Source organism: Halichoerus grypus, chromosome 9 (genome assembly GCF_964656455.1).
Source record: "Halichoerus grypus chromosome 9, mHalGry1.hap1.1, whole genome shotgun sequence".
NCBI classification, from domain to species: domain Eukaryota; kingdom Metazoa; phylum Chordata; class Mammalia; order Carnivora; family Phocidae; genus Halichoerus; species Halichoerus grypus.
In genome coordinates, this window is record NC_135720.1 from 137,322,522 (window position 1) to 137,338,772 (window position 16,251).

General features: G+C 40.1%; 1 protein-coding gene across 6 annotated transcripts in view; it reads left to right on the forward strand.

The window, feature by feature from the left end:
* Positions 1-2,481: 2,481 nt before the first annotated feature.
* CDKAL1 (CDKAL1 threonylcarbamoyladenosine tRNA methylthiotransferase) overlaps positions 2,482-16,251 on the forward strand; it is a 642,750-nt gene continuing 628,980 nt past the window's right edge. For 4 of the 6 annotated variants that reach the window (XR_004926977.2, XM_036123557.2, XM_078055737.1 and 1 more), the window contains exons 1-2: positions 2,490-2,583; positions 3,399-3,437. The gene's annotated coding sequence lies outside the window, so the exon portion shown is untranslated. Of the gene's footprint in view, positions 2,584-2,701; positions 2,821-3,398; positions 3,438-16,251 lie in introns of those variants that run through there. The other 2 variants (XM_078055736.1, XM_036123558.2) reach the window with 2 other exon arrangements.

Consider the following 16,251-nt stretch of genomic DNA (forward strand, 5'->3'; position numbering starts at 1 on the left):
CTTACGAAGTTTACAATCTAATTTGAGAATCAAAGCATAGAGATTTAAAATTTATAAACAAAATGTGATATATACATATAACAGAATATTGTTCAGCTGTAAAAAAGGAAGTTCTGACACATGCAACTACATCAACATGGTTGAAGACATTATGCCAAGCGAAATAAGCTAGTTACAAAAGGACAAATATTGTATGATTCCACTTATATGAGGTACCTAGAGTCATCAAATTCACACGCTCAGAAAGCAGAACTATGGTTGCCAGCAGTGGGGGGAAGAAAGAAAGGGGAGTTACTGAGTGAGTACAGATTAGTTTGGGGGGATGAAAAAATTCTGGCAATTGATGGTGGTACGGCTGCATGAAAATGTGAATGTACTCAATGTTACTGAATTGTACATTTAAAAATGGCAAAAATGGTAAATTTTATGTTATATATATCCCACCAAAAAAAGATTTAAAATTTAAATATTAACATAAAGGAAAATCAGAGTTTGATACTACAAAATAACAGATAAACCAGTAAATTATAAATTATCAAGTGCCATTTTAATTTTATTTATAAAATGAATCTTTATTTTTTGAATAAGTAGTACATAGGCACGGTACAAAAATAACAGGTACCAAAGGGAATAGAGGGAAAAGTAAACCTGTACCAATGTATATATTTACATGTATATATATTTTCCATAACTATACCAATACACTGTAAACACTATATTGCATCTTTCTTTTTCCACTTAACAATGTCTTGGGTAGTACATTAAAAGCAACCTTATTCTTTCTTAAGAGCTGTATAGATACCATAAATATATTTAACCATTCCCTATTGAGAAGCCAGAGAGGGTTTCTGGTATTTTGTTATTACAAGCAACATTTCAAAGAATAACCTGGCACATATGTCATTTGGTATAACTGTGAACATTTCTGTAAGATAAATTTCTAGAGGTAGGGTCACTGAATTTTCAAATGATTCATATTAAAAGTGTCCTCCCTTTCCATTTCCCCATTCCTCACAGTCAACAATTCCATTTAGGTTTTCAATATTTATTCATGTCTGAAGTTTTGTCCTCCAACCCATCCTCCTGAAAGAATCATCTGCTCAGACACTTTCATGCTACCTAATACATCCAAGATTATGTCTGATCTAATGTTTATTTTAGCAAACAAGGCTCACCTTCATGTGGTCCCTGCATTTTGCCTCTCCAGCCTTCTCAACCATCATCCCCCTTTACTCTTTTTGCTGTTATAATATGCAAGAGTTTATACTTCAGGCCTCCATACATTTGCTCTTACTATCTCCCTGCCTGGAATACCTTCCTCAATTGCTCTTACTTCCCCCATGGGGAGTCTTGACCCCCTTATGTAAGAGGAGAAATCTCCCCTTTGTGCTCCACGGTCCCTGTGCATTCATCTTCCACAACGATTGCTCTTTTCTACTGAAACTATAAGCTGGAAATATCCTTCAGGTAGGGAGTTGTCTTTTTTTCCCTTTCTAGCTCTAGCATCCAGCATCATGCTTGCGGTCAAGTGATGTGTACTCAGTAAAATTTCTTTAAGTGAAATCAACTAGATCTTGGGGGGAAAGGGATGGGGTCAGTCACTTCATTTAAGGTATGCTTATGGAGAGGCCATTAAGTGGAAGATTATATGCTAGGCGGTGGGATTACGGTGAAAGAGATGGGGCAACGTAAATGTACAATTCGAATTCAGCTGGGTGAGGACTGCAGTGGACTCTAGGTCACAGTTAGAAGGAATTGCACTAGGAATAAAGCTCATGATTTCTGTCTTCTTCATGGCCAGTTGTCTTCATTTTTTAAAGTGGAGATGATCTTTCAGTAAACAAGGTCAAGCACAGTGTCTTGGGTAAAAAAATAATAAAGTGAGAAAACACATGGAAAGCAACTAGGTCAGAATCTGTTTACTCCATGGAAGTTCTTTCTGCTAAACTGCCTTACAGTTTATCTGCCTTCTAAGCATTAAAAAACAAAACAAAACAAAAATGCTTGGTGTTAAATGATCTATACTGTTTAATCCAACTGTTTTTTGTCCTTTTCTACTCTCTTCTCCAATATGACCTCTTTTCACTAAAGGTTGAGGAAGAAAGTAAAATGTAAAGAGTAGGTTCTTTCAGAGTTGGGCAAAATTGAATTCAGCAGAGAGGACTGTCACAACTAGTATAGTAACTTTAGGCAAGTAAGTACACTCCCTGTTTCCTCTTTGGTAAAATAATAATAATAATAATAATAATAATAATTTGGGAGATAATGTTTATGTTAAGTGCTTAATATGGTGCCTGACACATAGTAAGAGCTCAGCAGAAGATAGCTATTAATCGATTTTAAGAACCTGAGGTTTTGGTGTCTATTTTCACTCTTGCAAACAAATGAATGCCAAGCGTAATCTTTACCAAAATAAGTTAGACCTGAACTCGCACTTTCAGCGATGATGCAATTTGAGCTCTCCGGGCCACCGTCGCCGAGCATGCGCAAATAGACGTGGCGGGACGTATGTGTCATGGCGAGCTCCATCTGAAGCGTTTCCCGTATCCGCAGAACGGCGTGGGGTTCTCTCACTTTGGACTGGTATGTTATTTCCTGATCTCTGGGTAAGGGTGGCGGGTGGATCAGTGTGGGGCAGAGTGTGGCTAGAGCTTCTTTAATGGTGGAGCCTTGTTTGTCCAGTTTCGGTCTTTCTCGGGCCGTTTGCTGGTTTGTTTTCGTAGTTGAAAGGGGACTTGCCAGCTGGGGTCGGGGAATTGGGAGGCGGCTAGCGCTGCCTGAAGTGAGGACAGAGTCGTTGGCGTTAGGTGCTGGAGGGCTGTAAGGAATATTTAAGGGACCTCGTTCCTTATTGTCAAATCTAATTCCATTTGTTCTCCCACCTTCGGTGCTGAATTTGTGGGATGGGACAAGGCTTTCGCAGTTACGTAGCTTTCACAGAGCTGTATTTCAAGGATTTAAAGAGAAGTTGGCTAGAAGGGCCAATGTCTTGTGGTTTTTCACTTTTGTTCCCTTTTAGTCATAAAACCTCTCTCTGAATCTCGGGACGACACGTGTTTTTGTGGTGAAAGGAGATCTGTATACCTACCTCATTGCCTAGTTTCCGTTTTGTAGTTGGTATTACTCGAGTAACGCAGACGTGTTGTAGTGCTGGGTCCTGGGTAATGTGTATTCCTGTGGCCAGACGCTCCGTCACCATCACGGCAAATAATGGTGGATGTAAACGCACCTGACCCGATCACTAAGAAGTTGGAAGTAGTACGGCACATTATTCACCTTACTGTATAAAGCAGTCTTTTAAGGAGTCTAATCCCTTTTAGCTAGTTTCAGAGAGTTCTTACTGTGGGTTTGTGAACTTGTTGGGAGCTCGCTTTTTCTAATCAGTTTTTCTTTTCCAGACTTTCCAGAGGATTTGAGACTAATTGCAGATAATCAAGGTACTCATTTATTTTCAAACCTTTTACGCTTGAACGAAGTGTTAACACATTAGAAAGTTCAGAAGGGCAGCCTAGTTTCTTAGTAATGTTGCCACTATCATTCTATGGAAATATCATCCTCTCCAAATCATGCCATATCACTAAATCTAAGAGACATTTTAATTCACTTTACTTTTCGTCTACATTCAGCAGCACTGACCTTGTTGACCTCTTTGACATGTTCTCTTCCTTTGCCTTCTGTCACCTACAGATTTTCTCCTTTTCGGGTTGCTGCTGCTTGGTCTCTGTTATAGGCTGGTTCTCTTCTACTTGGCAGTTAAATTTGGAGTTCCTCAAGGCTTGATTCTTAATCCTTTTTCTTTCTGGGTGGTCTAATCTACATCGTAGTCAATGCTGTTTTATGTATTTATTATTTAATTAATTTTAGCCATCCTAGTGGGTGTGGAGTGGTATGTCATTGTGGTTTTGATATGCATTTTCCTTGTAGTTAATGATGTTGACATCTTTTCATGTGCTTTTTGGCCATTTGTATACCTCTGGAGAAATATGTATTCATATCTTCTGTCATGTTTTACATTGGGTTATTTGTCTTTTTATTGTTGACTTCTGTAATTATTGCATTCTGATACTGGATGTTTATCAGACATAGGATTTGTAAATATTTTCTCCCATTGTATGACTTACCTTTCACTTTCTTGATGGTGTCCTTTGAAGCATAAAATTTTTTTTTTTATTAAAGATTTTATTTATTTGTCAGAGAGGGAAGGAGAGAGCGCGCGTGTGCGAGAGCACACAAGCAGGGGGAGGAGCAGGCAGAGGGAGAAGCAGGCTCCCTGACTTGGGACTCGATTCTAGGACCCCTGGATCATGACCTGAGCCAAAGGCAGATGGTTAACCAACTGAGCCACCCAGGTGCCCCTCAGTTCTTTGTAATTTTCAAAAGCTTCTCAGGTGAATACAGTGAGCACTCAAGATTGAGAACCTCTGTCTGGGAGAATGGTGGATCTCAATGAGGGATGTTTAGTGGAATCACCTGGGTAGGTTTTGCGTTAACATCCTTAAATTCCACTCTTGGAGATTCTAATTCAGAATGGGACCTGGATATTCGATACTATAAAAGCTCTCCTAATAAATCACACCTGGAAGTAACACTACTGTAGGATGTTTCTTTTCATCATTTTTAGTATCTCCCTTTTCACTGGCGATTTTTTTTTTTTAAGATTTTATTTATTTACTTGACAGAGAGACACAGCAAGAGAAGGAACACAAGCAGGGGGAGTGGGAGAGGGAGAAGCAGGCTTCCCGCCAAGCAGGGAGCCTGATGCGGGGCTCGACCCCAGGACCCTGGGATCATGACCTGAGCCGAAGGCAGACGCTTAACAACTGCGCCACCCAGGCACCCCATTCACTGATGATTTTTATTCCCTTTATCAAACTTGAATTCCTCTATCTTTTGAGAAAAAACTTTCATATGATCCTATTGTTACCTTTAAATATTGTCTTTCTTTTTAGTCTCAAACTTTCATTTCATTATTACTCATTTATAAATTGCTGACAGCTAACAATTCCTTCTACCAGCTTGTTGGAAGTAAAAACTTTATTAATAGTGATGAGTGAGATTGTTTTTTGTTCTGTTTTGTTTTTTAAAGATTTTATTTATTTGACAGAGAGAGAGCACGCACAAGCAGGGGGAGCAGCAGGCTCCCTACTGAGCAGGGAGCCTGATGTGGGGCTCGATCCCAGGACCTTGGGATCATGACCTGAGCCGAAGGCAGATGCTTAACTGACTGAGCCACTCAGGCGCCCGGAGTGAGGTTGTTTTAATGTGCTTATGATATGCAGCCAGATTTACCATCTTCTGCTTTATATTTGTCTCCTTTGTTTCTCTAAGGTGAATTTCTAGAAATGGAATTGCTGGGTCAAAGGATACATATGTTTCAAAGTTTAATAGGTATTGCTAGAAAGGCTTCCAGAAAGGATATACCAGTTTTACCATACTTTCAGCCAGCAATAGAGCTTTTGTCAGTCTTCTTCTTTTTTTTTTTTTATCAGTGGGGTAGACAAAAAACTATTTATTGTTTAAACACTTGCTATTATTGTGCCTGAGCAGTATTTCCAGTGCTTATTGGCTATTTGTATTTCTTGAGTGTCAGTTTTTCCTTTGTCCCCTTTTTTCCTGGAATGTCTTTATTTCTTAACATTGCATTAGACTCTTACATGGCTTGGGCTTTGCCAGTGAGGCAGAGCTATAGCTGGGGGAGCTTGGTGTTGAGAGAAGGCCTGGGTTCTAATTCTAGTTCTGTCGGTGTTCAAATCTTTTTCTTTCTGTGGACACTGAGAGGCTTAGCAACGTTTTCTTCTTCCCTCACTGTGTGATACTGTATGTCTACCTCAGTGGACCCATCTCATCTTTCTTTCTCTGTTCTCCTTCCCTTCTTTGGATCCATACACAGTGCTGTAGGGGATGTCAAAATTGTAATTAAGAAATATGGCTTTTAATGTGTCCTTCAATTCAGAATCCTTCAGCCATTCTTTAGTAACATTGGAAGGCACTACCTGGTCGTAGCCATTCTCACTCACCTTATTTATTTCATGGACTAATAGTGATAGAAGAAACTCCAAGGGTTATTAGGTATTTGCTTCAACTTCACATCCAGTCTAAGAATTTCCTCCTATGTTATAGAAAGACTAGCTAAATTTACCTTAAGCATTTTATTAATTCATTCATTTGGTCAACAAATACTGTGTGCCTGCTCTGTGGCAGGCTTTGTTATAGGTGTCATAGATACAGTGGTAAGAAAGAGGTAATGCCTTTTTTCCTTATGGAGCTTACCTTGCAGGGAGAAAGATGGAATTATGTTCTGCAGTTATGTGTCAGCTTAGAGGTCATTGTGAGTGTGTGTGGATGCTTAGTCTCTGTGTGGTTATTTTATTTTGTTTGCCTGAGAGAGGGAGAGTGAGAGCGAGCGACCGCATGTGCACAAGCAAGGGGAGCAGAGGGAGAGGGAGAAGCAGGCTCCCTGCTGAGTAAGGATCCCGCTGCGGGCCTCGATCCCAGGACTCTGGGATCATGACCTGAGCTGAAGGCAGACGCTTAACTGACTGGGCCACACAGTCGTCCCTGTGTGGTTATTTTAGATGTGGTGCTTAGGAAAGGCCTCTCTGAGGAGGTGTCATTTGAATAGAGATGTGGGCAGCAAGCCATACAAGTATTTGGGGAATGATATTCCAGGCAGAAAAAAAAAAAAGTGTGAAGACCTCTGAGTCAAAAACTAGTTTGGCATACTCAGAGCATATTTAAAACGTGTAGTATAGTTGGGACGGAGGGAGTAGCCAGGGGCCATATCTTGTTAGACTGGGTCATCTACAGTAAAAAAAAAAAAAAATATTGAGAACCTGCAATGTGTTAGATGTAGTTTTAGGCACTCCTTGGGATAAAGCAGTGAACAGAGCACACAAAATCCTTTACCTTCGGGGCGCCTGGGTGCCTCAGTCGGTTAAACGTGTGACTCTTGATGTCAGCCCAGGTCATGGTCTTGGGTCAAGAGATCAGGCCTTGTGTCCAACTCTGTGCTGAGTGTGGGGCCTGCTTGGGATTCTGTCTCCCTCATTCACGTGGGCACTTGTATCTTTCTCTCAGTAAAACAGCAGCAACAACAACAACAACAAAGCCTTTACCTTCATGGAGTACATATTCTAGTAGAAAAAGACTAAAGTAATGAAAACCTCTAAGTGGGTAATAAAATTGTTGTGGTAAGGAGTCAAGGCAAGGAAGGGGGAGAGCAAGTGTGTGTATATGCAGTGAGGTGGGAGTTGCTCAGAAAGGTTTCACTGGTGATGTTCGAACAAAGTCCTCAAGGCATCCCAGACAAGACTAAGACCCTGGGATGAGTGTGTACTGGTGGGTGAGGAAGCCCGTGTGTTGAATGGAAGGAGAAGGGGAATGGTAGGAAAGAGGGTCAGAGAGGTGACAGGAGGCTGATCATATATGTCCTTGCAGATCTTTGCAGTGATTTTGGTTTTTTACTCTGAGATGGAATACCACTGGCAGGTTTTGGTCTGAAGCTTGAGATGAAGTTAGGTTTTAAAGGAATCCCTGGGTCCTGTGCTGAAAATGTCCTTTGGGAATTAAGGGTAGAAGCAGGGAGACTGACTATGGCAATAATCTATGCAAGAGTTGATGTCTTGGTTATTGTAAATAATGCTGCAGTAAACACAGGGGTTCATGTATGTTTGAGTTAGTGTTTTCCTTTTCCCTGTGTGAAGACCCCATAGTGGAATTATTAGATCCTATGATATTTCTGTTTTTAATTTTTTGAGGAACCTCCATACTGTTTTCCGTGGTGGCTGCACTAATTTACATCCCTACCAATGCATAAAGTTCCTTTTTCTTCACATCCTCTCCAGCACTTGTTCATTTTTGTCTCCTTGGTTTTAGACATTCTAACAGGCGTGAGGTGATAGCTCATTGTGGTTTCGATTTGCATTTCCCTATGATTAATGATATTGAGCATCGTTTCATGTGTCTATTGGCCATCTGTCTTTGGACAAATGTCTATCCAGGTCCTCTGCCCATTTTTTAATAGGATTTTTTTTGGTGTAGAGTTGTTTGAGTTGTTTATATATTTTATATATTACCCCTTATTGGATATATCATTTGCAAATATCGTCCCCATTCAGTAGGTTGCCTTTTTGTTTTGTTGATGGTTTCCTTTGCAAAAGCTATTTATTTGATTTAGTTCCAGTAGTTTGTTTTTTGCTTTTGTTTCTCTTGCCTTAGGGGATGTATCTAGAAACATCCAGTCTTCCAAAACTGAACCATGTCATCTGCAAATAGTGATAGCTTAACTTCTTTACCAGTATGGATGCCACTTATGTTCTTCTCTCGTCTGAAAGCTGTGGCTAGGACTTCCAGGACTGTGTTGAATAAAAGTGGTGAGAGTGGACATCCTTGTCTTGTTTCTGACCTTAGAGGGAAAGTTTTCACCATTGAGGATGATGTTGGCTGTGAGTTTTGCATATATGGTCTTTATGATGTTTAGGTATGTTCCCTCTAATTCCATTTTGTGGAGAATTGTTATCATGAATGGATGTTGAATCTTGTCATATACTTTTTTTCTATATCTATTGAGGTGGTCATATGAATTTTATCATTTGTTGTGTTGATGTGGTTCATGACGTGGATTGATTTGTGAGTATTGAACCATCCTGGCATCCTAGGAATAAATCCCATCTGATTGAGGTGAATGATCTTTTTAATGTATTGTTGTATGAGGTTTGCTAATACTTTGTTGAGAATTTTGCATCAATGTTCATCAGGGATATTGGCCTGTAGTTCTTTTTTGTGGTGTCTGGTTTTGGTATCAGGGTAATGCTCGCCTCATAGAATGTATTTGGAAGCTTTCCTTCCTCTTCTATTTTTTGGAATAGTTGGAGGAGAGTAAGTATTAATTGTTTAAGTGTCTGGTAGAATTCACTCATGAATCCAGCTGGTCTTGTACTTTTATTTCCTGGTGGTTTTTTGATTACTGATTCAGTTTCATTACTTGTAATTGGTCTATTCAGATTATCTGTTTCTTCTTGGTTCAGTTTTGGAAGATTATGTATGTTTCTAGGAATATATTTCTTCCAGGTTGCTCATTTTGTTGGCATGTAATTTTTCATAGTATTCTCTTACAACCCTTTGTATTTCTGTGGCATCAGTTGTTACTTCTCTCTTGTTTCTCATTTTATTTATTTGGGTCCTTTTACCTTTTTTTCTCGATGAGTCTGCCTAAAGGTTTTTCACTTTTATTTTTTCAAAGAACCAGCTCTTGGTTTAGTTGATTTTTTTCTATTGTTATTTTAATCTCTATGGCATTTATTTCTGCTCTGATCTTTATTATATCCTTTCTTCTACTCATTTTGGGCTTTGTTCTTCTTTTTTTAGTTCCTTTAGGTGTAAAGTTAGATTGAAATTCTTTCTTGTTTCTTGACGTAGGTCTGTATTGATATGCACTTCCCTTTTAGAACTGCTTTTGCTGTGTCGCATAGATTTTGGACTGTGGTCTTCTCATTTTCATTTGTCTTCATGTATTTTTTAAATTTTTTTTTTTTTTAAGATTTTATTTATTTGAGAGAGAGTGAGTGAGAGAGAGAGAGCACGAGCAGGGACAAAGGGAGAGAGAGAAGCAGACTCCCTGCTGAACAGGGAGCCCTGATGCAGGGCTCAATCCCAGGACCCTGGAGTCATGACCTGAGCTTAAGGAGCACATGCTTAACTGACTGAACCATCCAGGCACCCCTAAATTTCTTCTTTGATTACTTTTTTGACCCATTGGTTATTTAGTATCATGTTGTTTAGTCTCCATGTGTTTGTGTTTTTTCCAGTTTTTTGTGATTTATTTCTAGTTTTATACCAATGTAGTTTTAAAAGATGCATGGTGTCATTTCAGTCTTCTTAAACTTATTGAGGCTTGTTTTTTGGCCTAATATGTCATCTATTCTGGAGAATGTTCCATGTGCACTTGGAAAGAAAGTGTATTCTGTGATTTTGGATGGAATATTCTTATATATCTGTTATGTCCATCTGGTCCAATGTGTCATGCAGATACATTGTTTCCTTCTTGATTTTCTGTGGGTGATCTATCCATTGATGTAAGTGGGGTGTTAAAGCCCCCTACTGTTATTGTATTACCATTAATTTCTCTCTTTATCTCTGTTAATAGTTTATCTATTTAGGTGCTTTGGTGTTGGGTGCATAGATACTTAATATTGTTATAACCTCTTGTTGGATTGATCCCTTTATCATTATGTAATGCCCTTTGTCTCTTATTACAGTTTTTGTTTTGTCTATTTTGTCTGATATAAGTATTGCTACCCCAGCTTTTTTTTTTTTTTTTTTTTACTTCCATAGGCATGGCAAATGTTTTTCCATCTCTTTGCTTTCAGATCTGAGGTGAGTCTCTTATAGGTGGCATATAGATGGGTCTTTTTCTTTTTTTAAGATTTTATTTATTTGAGGGGAAGGAGCAGAAGGAGAGGGACAAGCAGACTCTGCACTGAGCACAAAGTCTGACATGGGGCCTGATCCCATGACCCCGAGATCATGATCCGAGCCAAAACCAAGAGTCGGATTTCAACTGACTGAACCACCCAGACACCCCAGATGGGTCTTTTTTTTTTTTTTTTTTTTTTTTTAAAGATTTTATTTATTTATTTGACACAGAGAGACATAGCGAGAGAGGGAACACAAGCAGGGGGAGTAGGAGAGGGAGAAGCAGGCTTCCCGCGGAGCAGGGAGCCTGATGTGGGGCTCGATCCCAGGACCCTGGGATCACGACCTGAGCCGAAGGCAGACGCTTAACGACTGAGCCACCCAGGCGCCCCCTTTTTTTTTTTTTTTTTTAAAATACATTCTCTGTGTCTTTTGATTGGAGCATTTAGGCCATTTACATTTAAAGTAATTATTGATAGGTGTGTTCTTACTGCCATTTAAAAAATTTGTTTTCTTGTTGTTTTTGTAGTTCTTTGTTCCTTTCTTCTCTTACTCTTTTTTCGAGATTGATATGTATCTATAGTGTTTTGTTTGGCTTTCTTTCTCTTTATTTTTTGTGTATCTGTCATAGGTTGGGTTTGTGGTTACCATGAAGTTCATATATAACATACTAAGTAAAGAACAGTTCGTATTAATTTGATGGTCATTTAAGTTCAAACACATTCTAAAAAAAAAAAAAAACCAGAAAAAAAATCCTTTTCCTTTTTCCCCTTCTCTTTTTACTCCCTGCTCCACATTTTGTGTATATGTTGTCATATTTTACATCTTTTTCTTATGTCTAATTATGTCCATTTCTTTTCCACTTAAAGAAGTTCCTTTAACATTTTTCATAAGGCTGGTTTAATGGTGATAAACTCCTTTATCTTTTGTTTGGGAAACTTTATCTCTCCTTTAAATCTGAATTATAATCTTGCTGGGTAGAATATTCTTGGTTGTGGGCTTTTTCCTTTCAGCACTTTGAGTATATCAAGCCCTGCTCTTCTGGCCTGCAAAATTTCTGCTGAACAATCAGTTGATAGCCTTATGGTGTTTCCCTTATAGATAACTTTTTGTTTCTCTCTTGCTGCTTTTAGGATTATCTCTTTATCTTTAACCTTTGACATTTTATTATTATATGCTGTGGTGTGAACCTCCTTGGGTTCTTTTTGTTTGGAACTTTCTGCTTTTTGGACTTGGGTGTCTATTTCCCTCGTTAGGTTAAGGAAGTTTTCAGTTATTCTCCAAGTAAGTTTTCTGCACCTTAACCAGAAAGAAAAAAATAAGCAAAATAAAGCAAATTTTAAAAAGTTAAACAGTAAAAATTGAAACACACACATACAGAACACGAAACTGCAGCTTGTTTGCTTTGTCCCAGCATGACAGCTGGTGTGAGCGTGTGACCCTGGGCTCACTGAGATCACAAGCTCTCTGTGATGACTGGACCTGCCAGTTATGGCGTTGAGACCCTCCAGTTATGGTGTTGGAATCCACTTCTTAGAGCAGCCAGACCCTTCTTCAGTCTCTTCTTTTGAGGTGGAGAGGGAGAGAGTATTCCTGCAGTTCCTTGGCCCTTTTAAAGATTTTATTTATTTACTTGAAAGAGAGAGAGACAGAGCACAACCAGGGGGAGAGGCAGAGGGAGAGGGAGAAGCAGACTTTCTGCTGAGCAGGGAGCCTGACATGGGGCGCGATCCCAGGACCCTGGGATTATGACCTGAGCTAAAGAAAGACGCTTAACCAACTGAGCCACCTAGGCACCCCTCCTCGGCCTTTTTAAACCCAGGCTTTTTTTTCTGTGCCCCAGCGCATCTAGGGCTGGTGTGAGCTTGTGGACCCTGGGCTTGCTGAAGTCACAGTCTCATTGGGAGGATTGGACCTGCCTGTAATGGTGTCTGGACCCTTTTCTGATCTAGGCTTTTAAGGTGGGGTGGGAGCATCAACTGTAGTTCCCCAGGCCCTCTGACCTGGAGAGCTTTTCCTGCAGCTCCCCTGCTGCTTGGCAGAGTTTTAGTGTTGTCTCTTATATGCTAGTTGCTCTTTTTTTTTTTTTTAAGATTTTATTTATTTATTTGAGAGAGCATGAGCAGGAGAGGGGCAAAGGGAGAGGGAGAGAGAAGGGAGAGAGAAGCAGACTCCCCACTGAGCAGGGATCCCAAAGCGGGGCTTCATCCCAGGACCCAGGATCACGACTTGAGCCGAAGGCAGACACTTAACCAACTGAGCCACCCAGGCGCCCTTGCTAGTTGCCCTTTGAACCATGGGTTTATTTTGTTTGTTTGTTTGTTTTTCTGTGCCCAAGGACAAAGGGCTGTGTTCCTGGTCCTTTAGTACTATGCCTTCCCACTGCAGTTCCCGGTGTTGGAGGTGGGGGTTCCCTCTGTTACTGTGTCTCTGACTCTTTTGCTGTTCTCTTGCCATTCCGGCTTCAGTTGTTCAGTAGTTGCTCAGTCAGCCCTCTGTTCTTAAGGAGGAGTTGTTCTATTAATAGGTGTAATTTGGTGTGTTCTGTGGAGGAGGTGAGTTCAGAGTCTTCCTACATCACCATCTTGAATTGGAACTTGCAGGAGTTTTTCTTCTTTTTTAAGTTTTTATTTAAATTCCATTTAGTGAACATACAGTGTAATACTCGTGTCAGGGGTACAATACAGTGATTCAGCACTTCCGTACAACACCCCGTTCTCGTCACAGCAAGTGCCTTTCATAATCCCCATCACCTATGGTCCCCATCCCCCCTCCCCTCTGGTGACCATCACTGTGTTCTCTAGAGTTAAGAGTCTCTTTCTTGGTTTGTCTCTTTATCTTTTTTAACCCCTTTGCTTGTTTGTTTTATTTCTTAAATCCCACGTATGAGTGAAATCTTATGGTATTTGTCTTCCTCAGACTGACTTCTCTTAGTATAATACGCTGTAGCTCCATCCACCTCATTGCAAATGGACAAGGAGTTTTTCTTTAAGGGAGAGGAATATGATTGAGATAGTAAGGGGAGGGAGTGGGGTCAAGATACGGTTTTTGTTTTTTCAGTGGGAGAAATAACAGCATGTTTATATCTAGATAGTAATGATTCGGTAGGGAGACAGTGATAATGCAGGAAAAGGAGTCATCGCTGGGAGGCTGTGCTTGAGTAAGTCAGAGTAGAAGGATTGTTCTTGGTAGGGGCGGGGGGGGCGTATCGTTCATTCACAGGAACAGATTGGTAGGCATTGTACATGGGCAGAGAACCATTTCCCTGTAAAAGAAGGAAGTCATCCATCTGTGCAGAATGTGGGAGGGGATCTGAGGGTCTGCTTCATTCAGGCCTTCTGTTTTTGGTACCATCTTTAGCCTCATTAAGAGGAGATCTGTGAGAAATCAATTTTCAGAAAATTCCTAAGATAAATGAGTTTTGGGTTCTTTACTGCAGTTTTTCACAGTCTTTGCTCTACTAATGAATACTGGGGTTCTCTAAGAGGCAGTTTCCTAAATTTATTTGACCACAGAACCACTTTTTTTTTCACTGATCCTTCAAATTTCAAATAAATAGAACCAATTTCATAAAGACTAACCTATTTTATTTCTCCTTCTCTAATTTGCTGAGCTGGCCAGGGCTCTTGTGTGCAAGAGCAGAAAACCCAGTTTAAACTAATTTAAGCCACAAAGGGAACTTACTGGCTCACATGACTGGGCAGAGCAGGGCTTTGATCCAGGTGCTCAAATAATGTCAGTATGGCTCTTTATCTTTCCAGCTCGTATTAGGCTTCATTCTCTAGGTAGTTTCTGCCCTATGATGGGCAACATGGCCCCCAGCACCTCAGTTTGACATCCTCCCAACTTAGCCACTTCAGTGAAAGGGAAGCCATCTCTCCTGTTAGCTCTGGCATAGAAATCCTCTTGATGATTTTCATTGGCTGGGCTTGTCATGTCCATCCCTGAACCAATTATTGTGGCCAGGAGGATGGGTTACTTTAAAAGCTTGGCTCATGTGCCCCATTCCTGTGTCCAGGGAAGGAAGAAGGCCTGTGATTGGCAGCCCCACCACGACTGTGTTAACTACATTTTAACCAGTCCTTACGAGATTAGATTATTTCTAGTCTTTTGCTGTTACTACTGATGTAAAACTAGCTGAGCTTTGAACACAGGTTTGTCTGATTTACTGGGCATAATTTGTCATGGTTGTAAAGAGTGCATTACGGTAAAGGGCACAAAAGGATCCTGGCTGGAAGCTGCTCTGTTAATTGAAAGTTGTTAATGGAAAGATGGGGATCTGGTGAATAAAGAGAGGGAAAATTCGTCAGAGAGGCTTGAGACCAACAGAGAGTATTAGGGTTCTTTTTTTTTTTTTTTTTTAAGATTTTATTTATTTATTTGACAGAGAGAGACACAGCGAGAGAGGGAACACAAGCAGGGGGAGTGGGAGAGGGAGAAGCAGGCTTCCCGCTGAGCAGGGAACCCGATGCAGGGCTTGATCCCAGGACTCTGGGATCATGACCTGAGCCGAAGGCAGCTGCTTAACGACTGAGCCACCCAGGCGCCCCAGAGTATTAGGATTCTTAACACTGGTTTGAGCAACCCAGATGAGGATTAGTAGTCATTCGGTGTATCTACATTAAGTAGGTAGTCGAGTGCTGCGCAGCAAATGGGCTTGGGCTCATTTGGCATGGTGGTTGTTCTTTGGGTAAGTTAGCTTTTCTGTGTTTCAGATGGCTCTTTAAAGTGAGGATAGTAACACCACCAAACTCATGGAGTTGTGAATGGTTAATGAATGACCACTTGCTTCATGTCTAAACGTAGTAGTAGTACTCTTAGTCAGTGTACTCAAGTATATATTCCTTTTTCTTTCCAGATAATTTTTTTCTTAATTACTTTATTTTCACATAATTATAGAATCACTTTCAGTAATAAAAATTACGTGGAGATGCTCTAAGGTTTATCCAGTTTTCTCCAGTGGTAACATCTTACAAAACTGTAATATAGTATCGCAGCCGGGATACTGACATTGATAGAGTCAGGATGTAGAACATTTCCATCACTCCAAGGATCTCTCATGTTGCCTTTTGATAGCCACATTCACTTCTCTTCTGCCCGTCCTCTGCTTAATCCCTGGTAACCTCTGTTGTATTCCCCATTTCTGTAATTTTGTTACTTTGGTTTCAAGTAAGTTACATAAATGTAACCATAGAGTATGTAACCTTTTGGTCTTGGCCCTATTCACACTGCATAATTCCCTGGAGATTCATCCAGTGTTGTGTGTATCAATAGTACATGTTTTATTGCTGAGTAGTGTTCCGTGGTAGTCTTCCACCCACTGAAGGGCATCTAGGTGTTTGTAGGTTTTGACTGTTACAAAGAAAGGTGTTACAAACATTTGTGTTGAGGCTTTTGTGGAAATATGTAAGCCTTTATTTCTCTTGGATAAACCCTCAGGTGTAATTGCCAGGTTACATGGTAGTTACATGATTAGTTTTTTAAGAAAATGCCCAGCTGTTTTCTAGAGTGGCTGTGCCATTTTATGTTCCCACTAGGAGTGTGTGAGTGATCCAGTTTCTCTTCTTCCTTGTTGGCATTTAGTGTTCTCACTGTTTTTTCCTTTAGCCATTCTGATAGGTGTGTAGTGATACCTTATTGTGGTTTGAGTTTGTATTTCTCTGATGGTGAGTAATGTTGACTGTCTTTAAATGTGTTTATTTGCCTTCTGTATATCCTCTTAGGTGAAATGACTTTGTGTCTTTTGTCCATTTTCTAATTGGATTTTTTTTTTTTTACTGGTGTGTGTGTGTGTGTGTGTGTGTGTTTTAAGATTTTAATTTTAAGCAATCCCTACAC